The following is a 9,177-nucleotide window of genomic DNA, read 5'->3' as shown; positions in this document are numbered from 1 at the left end:
GAAGGTTCTGTTCATCTCTCCTCCCCATTGATGTATGGGATTGTTAGTTTTTTCTAGTGGATTAATTTCAGTTCTGTATAGATCCTAATTATTAAGCTTTTGTCTGATTCAAAATATGCAAATATCCTTTCCCATTGTGTAGGTTGTCTATTTGCTATGGTTGTCGTCTTCTTGGCTGTACAGAAGCTTTACAGTTTAATTAAATCCCATTTGTTTATTATTGCTGCTGTTGCTATTGCCATGGTAGTCTTCATGGTTAAGGCATGGTACTGGCACAAAAATAGAGACATAGACATTTGGAATCAAATAGAAAACCAGGAAATAAAACCAACAACTTACAGCCACCTAATCTCTGATAAACCAAACAAAAACATCCACTGGGGGAAAGACTCCCTGTTCAATAAATGGTGCTGGGAGAACTGGATATCTACATGTAAAAGGCTGAAACTGGACCCGCACCTTTCTCCACTCATGAAAATTGATTCAAGATGGATAAAGGACTTAAATTTAAGGCATGAAATGATAAAAATCCTCAAAGAAAGAACTGGAAAAACACTGGAAGATATCAGCCTGGGGAAAGACTTTGTGAAAGAAAGTCTTTATCATCCTCTGTGACCTCAGTCTGAAATACTCACAGCCGGTTCTTACTCATTCTTGAGATCTAGCCTTAGAATAGCCTTTTTATAAGGCCATCTCTGACCCTCCAATCTAGAGCAGGTCCATCTAATCTATAGTTTTCTTTTGTAGTACCTACTGTAATTTTTCCTCGTGTAGTAACTTGTTTATTCATTTGATGTCTTCTCAATTCAAATATATGTTCTAGGGATCAGGGACCTGTGTGTCTCGGTCACCACTAAATCTCCAGCCCCTGATACAATGCCTGGTGCACTATACTCCAGTTTAATCTTGAATAGACAAATTAATATGGTCATAATCTGTACCCCCACACAGAAATTTCTGAACTCTGTCTGTGGTGGAAAGGACTATCTGTGGTAACTTCAAGACCTTTCTCTATGCTCAAGACTTTTATTCTACACACATTTTTACATATACACTAATCTTCCTTTTAAAACAATGTAGCAGGGCCAGGAGTGGTGGCTCACGCCTATAGTCCTAGCACTCTAGGAAGCCGAGGTGGGTGGATTGCCTAAACTCACAAGTTCAAGACCAGCCTGAGCCACAGTGAGATCTCATCTATAAAAATTGCCCAGTGTTGTGATGGGCAGCAATAGTCCCACCGGCTACTGTGTAGGCTGAGGCAAAAAAATCTTTTGAGCCCAAGAGTTTGAGGTTGCTGTGAGCTGTGACACCACGGCACTCTACCACAGGTGACAAAGTAAGACTCTGACTCAAAAAAAAAAAAAATGTAGCACAAAATCATACTAATTGATAATTCATAGAAGAGCCTTTAGGGGATTATTTTGTAATATCATTCTTATTGATTTCCAAATTAAATATTATGTAAAAGAGATGTTTGATAACAAGAAATACAGATAAGAAAACAATAACTGATAAAATTCATCTTTGTTAAAAGGACAAAAATTCATTTTTTTAATCTTAAAATAATTCTTATAAAGTAAGGAACACAGAAAATTAACTATCCAGGTTAAGTTAATATATCAAGAAAAGGTAAATCCTTTCTTTTTCTCAGGTTATTTAGCATCAGCCCAAAGAGACAGTCTAGGAATCACCTGAAGCCAGAGGTCTATGGCTTTGGTTAGGCCCAGCTTTGGCTTCACAAAACACTGTAACAACCGGTGTCCCACTCTTCTCACTATACTGTGCTTAAATTTCAACCTCTTATGTTGAAACTCCTATAGTCAACTTCCATTCAGTTCCACCAGTAAGTCAAGGCTATTTTATTCATCTTCATCATAAACTGCTGTACCTGTGCTGATATCTGTGTCAAAGAATCCTCCAATACTAGCTTGAAATGTCAAAGGTGAAATTTTACCTTCCAAATGCTAAATACCTTGGACTTTTGTCATTACTTCAGAACTTTCAAAGGGAAGAAAGATTCTGGTTATTGGATCTCCTAAAACACTTGAATATTATGCTTTTATTTCTATCATTTATTCATCTATTCAACAAGCATTCTATGAACATCTACGAAATTCCAAGGCCTAAACAAAAGTTTTGAATACCAAAAGAATAAAAAAAAACCTTTCCCACCGACTTTGAAGTTTGTATAGTAGCCTCACCCACACACACAAACCCATAACTATTAACAACTACTGAATTATATCATAGTCAAATAGTCAAAGTCAAAAGACTGTGGGGACAAAAAGAGAAGAGTTCAGATAGTATAAAATTGATTTGATATATTTAATTAAAATTACCACTCATATGTGGGTAGTAGATATAAGTAAGTAAACACGTGTCACCACATTTATGACAATCTTCTTGAAGAACAAAACTTTGTTGAGAGCACAGACTTTGATGCCAGATTGCCTCAATTTCTCACTCGAATATGCCTCTTGGGACCTGGGTGATCTTGGGAAATTATTACACGTTAATTTTCAGTACCTCATTCCATACCTGTCAAACAGGGTTATTTGTGGAGGTTATATGTGCAGTTTCTTGCTTGGTATTATTAATAGAATTTACAAAATCTTTTCATTAAATTGACAATGGTTAGCCCCAATACCCTCAAACTCTGATTTATGCATGTAAGAGTCACATCCTATATTAATGTTATTTTCATCAATTTGCCAAAAGACATATTATAGATACTACTGAATATGCCAAGAGCTTCAAGAGAAAACTTTGCTCTTTCCAAAGCAGATTAAATCATACACTAGAGTTACTATGTCTATTTTCCTTATTAATGGCATCCTCTGAGAAAGCAGTCATGTTTTTTTTTGGGGGGGGGTGCAGTTTTTGACCAGGGTTGGTCTTGAACCCACCACCTCCGGCATATGGGGCCGGCGCCCTACTCCTTTGAGCCACAGGCGCCACCCCAGTCATGATTTTTTACATCTTTAAACTCTTCACATAACTAGACAATAATGCAAAAGAAACAAAATAAATCTTCATCTTGTTCCAAAACATAGCTTTTTCAAATAAAATAATGCTTTATTCAATATTCTAATTGAAATTGTTCAGTAGTTTCCTCTTTTCATAATTGATCTAAGTTATTGCATTTTTTTCCTGAATATAAAGCACTAGATAATTTTGTTGAATTAAACATTTTACTTACCATGCTATATGTGATGAGCAAAAGAGGTAGGCTTTCACACATGGCATTAAATAGATGGTGGCATCTTTTGCTCATTATTTCTCAAAAGTAATAGAAGCTTAAAAAAATTAAAGAAGAGAGAATAGAGGGAGAGTCACAAAGTACCTCTTGTGCTAAGAATATGGGGAAAGGGGAAGGGAGGGGAGGGGAGGGGGGATGGGCAGAGGGAGGGTGATTGGTGGGATTACACCTACAAGGGTACATGTGAAACTTACTGCATGTAGAATATAAATGTCTTCACACAATAACTAAGAAAATGCCAGGGAGGCTGTGTTAACCAGTGTGATGAAAATATGTCAAATGGTCTATAAAACCAGTGTATGGTGCCCAATGATTGCATTAATGTACACAGCTATGAGTTAATAATAAAAAAAAAAGATTTAAAACTTAAAAAAACGTACGTCTTGTGAAAAAAGAAAAACAAGTTGATGAGTATGTCTGTGTACAATTAACTGAAGGTTTGTGTCCCCTTCTCCATTCATATGCTGAAATCTTAATTCCCAGTATGATGGTATTAGGAGGTAAGGCCTTGGTAAGGTAGTTGGTTCATGAGGGTGGAGCCTGAAGGAACTTCATCAGCTTCATTTTAATACACCTGACATTTACACCTCTTTTGCAGTCAAATAAAAATCCCATAAGGTTCTAGTCAGTGAAGTGTAACTCAATGAGTGCATTTAATTCAAGGGTTTACTTAAGATGGCTTTGTGGACCTATTTATTATACAATGAGAATGATTTCCAATAATGATTGTATTTAAGTTTAATTTTATTTGCGAATAAAATTGGAATTAAAGAAAAGGAGAAAAAAAGTTTGCTCAATCAAATTTGCAGTTTTATACCTTGGAAATTAAAAGGAGAAATCGATGGAAACCTATTTGCGATTGTGTTCTCTTCTTCCAAACTTACTGCATCATTTGTTTAATTCCGCTTACTATCTCTGTCTAAACCTTTTTCTTGATGTGAAACACAAAGGACTTTGAATTTCTTGTTTCTAATCTGGAGAATGAAAGGTCTTTAACAGTGACATAATTGAAATATTTCCAAAGAAATTCTAAAATAGGGTAAAATTAATGTAAGCAGTATTTCACACTATAAGATTACCCCTATATTAACAAACTTCTCTGAAATATGGAAACGTATGCAATGAAGTAGGAGCTAGAGAAAAATTAAGAAAATACAAACCATTTTTTCAGCCTCTTTTACTTTTTTCTCCACTGTGTTTAAGCCAACTAAACATGGGATTAAAAAGAAGTTTCAGTGACATTATCTCTTATAAGTAAGTAAAGTAAGATATTAAAAACCAGAAACTGAGCATTAAAACTAATTTTAAGATGTAAATCACTGTCTTACAGTAAGACCTTGAAAACAAAATGCAAAATATATTAAGTCATCTGCGGACAACTTGCAACTAAGCATAATGACTGTACAGCTGCATTTAAAGCAGTCACTGCTAACCTTAAAAAACAAAACAAAACAGAGTTTCTAACAAAACTGTTAGAAGTTTACATCGTGTTCTTTGATAGTTTCCACTTCCTTCAAAGTTTTTTTCCTCCCGCTGTCTTTCCTGGTCCTCCCGCCCCTCAAAATTTATGGCACAGAAACTCAAAATATTTATTTCATTTTTCATCTGTGAAAAAATGAAGGAACTATGGCCCTATTCAAATAAACAAATTGTACTGGATAGAGAGAGGCATAATGCGGTAACCCTAGAGATGTTATGTGGCCTGTGAGTCTTAGTACACAATCAACAACATATTTACCCATCTAAATGTTATTATTACACTGACATTCAGGTCTTAAAGAGATCAATTATAAGTCAAAGAGGTTACAATACTAGCTGAAAAGTATGTCTGGTCTAAAATAGGAAGATAGGCATATAGGTATCAGAGAGCCCTAGGAAGCTGCTCTGGCCAAGAGGAAGCAGAGGCATGAAGACGAAATGGGTCCACCTCAGGTCTTTACCTCTGTGCGGCTCTGCTAGTGTTTATGGACAACATCACTTTAAATGTGTTTTTGAATTTCAGTTGTGTTTATAGTGTGTGCACCTTATATAACTTGTTTCTTTAGGAAGCAAGAAAACGCTTCCTGACTTATAGAAAAAAGAATTCAAATGCAAAAGGGATGAAAATATTAAATTGTTTTTTCCTTTTAAGGAAACCTTCTGCAGTGGTTGCAGAGAAGAAAGGGTAACAAGCAGCAAAGTTTCTAGAACCTGGTTGTAACTGAGAGCAAACTGGGCCTTGCATACATTTCCTTATCCAGAGCGTTTCCTCTGAAGGACAACTTTCATTTTTATATTTTCTAATCTACCAGTTTTAATTAAACGCATCTGCCAAGCTGAAGGGAACATTAAAATGCTAACCACACATAGTACTGTAAACTCCACCTTGCTCACCAAGCATATTTTGCCATTTCCCCCTATGTGGTCTTCTAGGAAAGAAACCACATCTGGGTGCTTTATCTTCTTCTAAGTCCTATCAAGAGATTATCTTCTCTTCTCTTTACACAGTATAAACACACATTTCTTAAGGAAATATGTAATAGCATATTCTTTTGGCACATACTCTGTGCAAAACTGTCACAACAAAGCTTAGCCCCATAAGAAACAGGTCACTGGAACAGTTCTTACAAGTTGTGTGAACTGGCTGTCTTCAGCGCATTAGAGTTTACTGGATTTGAGTTTTTTCTGAGTCAACACAGTTCACTGATCCCACCATTTGTATTAGCGAGATGTTTTGTAAAGATTGATAGTCTTTCTTTAAAAAAGTCTTTCCTCGGAGCAATTACCATAGTGAGGTGCCCAAGAGGTCTGTGCCCTGGATTAGGCCAGTGCTGACCTGTGTGTTCTGCATCATAAGGCCTAGCAGGATGGAGACTTTGTACAGTGGAAATTAAAAATGAACAATCCAGGGATCCAATATTAAGCACCACCAAAAGAAGCAAAAAGCACTAACTCATTGTTCATGCCCAAACTATTATTCCCTGAATAACATTAATTATGAAAAATGAAGGAACAAGTTTGTATAAGCCATGCTTTGTGTGAAACAAATGAATGGATTTCTCTTTACAATATACAACAGCACAGATAGGGTCTTTAAAGTCGGTGCTTTAATATCATTTCTTTCAAAAACAGTTTATGTGAACATGTTTTTTAAAGCACAATAAATGTCTTATTATTCAGACTTACCATATAAAATCACAGCTATCGATGACTTCTGTCACTGACATCTCTTCCCTCAGCACAGGTTTTAAAGGTACTTCTGGCTATTTTTAAGCTCTCTTCTTCCTTACCAGAGACAGACTGGTACGTATACAAGTAAACTGAAACAGATAGGCTTTACACACATGTACAGCAGGAAAGGAAAGTACAACTCTGACTTTTAAGTTTAGAATCCTACACTGAAGTGTTTACTAGAAGGACTTGACTATCATACCTTTTCTGGGGCAATGATTCCTATCTTGACGGGTGCCCGGAATTAATCCCAGGTAGAACCCAAGAGCAGTACGAGGTGAAAGGCAATGTTCAACATCCATGTACATGTGTTGATTATAGGAGTAAGACAGCAGCGTGCCCACCCTATTTCTTCCCCATGCCTTCTATCTAGGAGGACTTTTATGTGAGCTCAGGTATCTCTTAGCCACCTCTTGTCCTGATAGGTTGGAATGGACTAAAAAAAAAATCTTGAAATTGCAGATGTTTCTCCCTTTGAACACCTTCCATGTTGATCTAAACTAAAAGTATATATAGGCTAGTATGACTGAGCAATAAAATACTCAGACCAGACCCACACTGTTAGGTTTCAAATCCACTATTGCCAAAGTTAAGGGCAAGTCTCTTAACTGTTCCATGCCTCAGTTTCCACGTTGTTAAAATAGTGATAGCAGTACCTACTTCAGAGAGCTGTTGTGAGGATTAACTAAAATAATGTACTTTTAGGATCTAGCACAATTCTTAGCATTAAAAGTTCAAGAATTAGACATTTTATATTAATAAAGTATGAAATTTGATTTGTAAAGCCATGAAACAATTATCTGAATCATCTGTGTATCATATTATTTCATGACTATTTTAGGCTAACGTGAGTATTTTACAGTATAACTCTATTAAAGCCTCTCTTTCAGGCATTAAGACTCAAAGTACTTTCCCCCATTAAAAATCTCATTAACCAACAAGCGCAGTGGCTCCTGGGCACACCTGTAATCCTAGCACTCTGGGATGCCAAGGTGCGTGGATTGCTTGAACTCAGGAGTTCAAGACCAGTCTGAGCAAACATGAGACCCTGTCTCTACTGACACAATAGAAAAACTAGCGGGGGATTGTGGTGGGCTCCTGTAGTTTGGACTACATGGGAGTCTGAGGCAAGAGAATCTCTTGAGCTCAGGAGTCTGAGACTGCTGTGAGCACAATGATGAGATGGCACTCTACCCAGGAAGACAAAGTGAAACTCTGTCTGGAAAAAAGAAAACAGTCCATCGTTCATTTTTTATTCTTGTTTTCAGCGTCCTCGACATAAAATGGTGCAGGAGATCTACTGGAATGCTGAAGAACAAGTCTTAACTTCAGATAATTAATAGATTGATATTTCTTTTTCTTTTTTTAGCACAACATCTTAGTTTATTACTTTCTTGGGGCCACGCAGCAAAACAAAATATGGAACACTTCATGAATTTGCGTGTCATCTTTGCACAGGGACCGTGCTAATCTTCTATGTATCATTACAATTTTAGTATATGTGCTGCTGAAGTGAGCCCGATTGATGTTTCTTTAAAAGTTAATTGTATTAATTATATTTAAAACTCTGACTATATCCACAAAGTAGAGTGTACAACGTACATAAATTTAGCTATAATGGAGAAATAAAGTTGATAATTTGAGAATAGTAAGATTTATGGAGCTTATTAATTCTCTAAAATTACTTGAGTGTTTCTCATCTGTAAAATAAGAACTCAGATGAATATTACTGAATTCAACTATTATGGCATAAAACATATTCACTTTTTATCAAAGTATAATATTTCTTATGACTGGGATACATTTTTTGCTAAGGGCAAAAAAAAAATTGTGTATCATCCCAGGAGAGACATTCTTTTATCCTTTCTTTTGAACATATGTAGAGTGTAAGGAAATGAAGATAACAGAAGTCGTGATAATCATTCTGGAAAAGCCAATTAAATTATCCTCATCATTGAAAAAGACTATAAACATGTTTCATGTTGTCACATTTCTAAAGTACAGAATGTTGTGTTTTTAAATTTTGTGAAGTAGTACATTCAAGGGTAATCTAGCATTCTACATAAGGTGTTGGGAACTCATTTTACTTTTTAATATTTAAGGAAATGAAATTGTGTCTATATTATTGCTGATCTATTGTATATTTTAATTCATGGCTATTCTTTTGTAGTGAACAATGATAATTTTCAATGTCCCTTTCACTTCTTTAAACATGATTTGATAATTACCAACAGTGGAATGTGGCATGACTTAAGATTTAATAAATATAGGGATCTCTTTCCTATAATTCACGTTTAGTCATTTATTTATCAATTATTTCACAAGAATTTACCATGTACTCATTGGATGACTGTGTGAAATGCAGTCCACTGGCTTTACGGGTACAAGTATTTAAAAACAAAATAACCTGTGTCCCTACATAGAATACTTCTAATGGTACGCAAAAGTGAAGTACACAAGTAATTTAGCATGCACATAGGACATTCGAGGTGGAAAGGACTACACAAAGGATTTTAGCTCTATTATATAATAAGAGCAGTCAATGAAAAAAATGTCTAACAAACAAAAATCGTGATCAGACTTTTTTATATCCAAAAGATCAAAACTATAGAATAGTATAGAACATCCCTGATCAGAGAAATACAAATCAAAACCACCCTGAGATACCACCTAAACCCCATGAGAATAGCTCATATTACAAAGTCTCA

At 35.6% G+C, this 9,177-nt stretch overlaps 1 non-coding gene across 1 annotated transcript; it reads right to left on the bottom strand.

Annotated features, from left to right (window-relative positions):
- Positions 1-7,882: 7,882 nt before the first annotated feature.
- LOC128592515 (U6 spliceosomal RNA) lies at positions 7,883-7,989 on the bottom strand. The gene has a single exon (XR_008381904.1). It is a non-coding gene; the product is annotated as a U6 spliceosomal RNA (small nuclear RNA).
- Positions 7,990-9,177: the final 1,188 nt, after the last annotated feature.

This window comes from Nycticebus coucang, chromosome 1, assembly GCF_027406575.1.
Source record: "Nycticebus coucang isolate mNycCou1 chromosome 1, mNycCou1.pri, whole genome shotgun sequence".
In the NCBI taxonomy this organism is placed as follows: domain Eukaryota; kingdom Metazoa; phylum Chordata; class Mammalia; order Primates; family Lorisidae; genus Nycticebus; species Nycticebus coucang.
The sequence above is the reverse complement of the archived record's forward strand: the minus strand, read 5'-3'. Positions and strand labels throughout refer to the sequence as shown.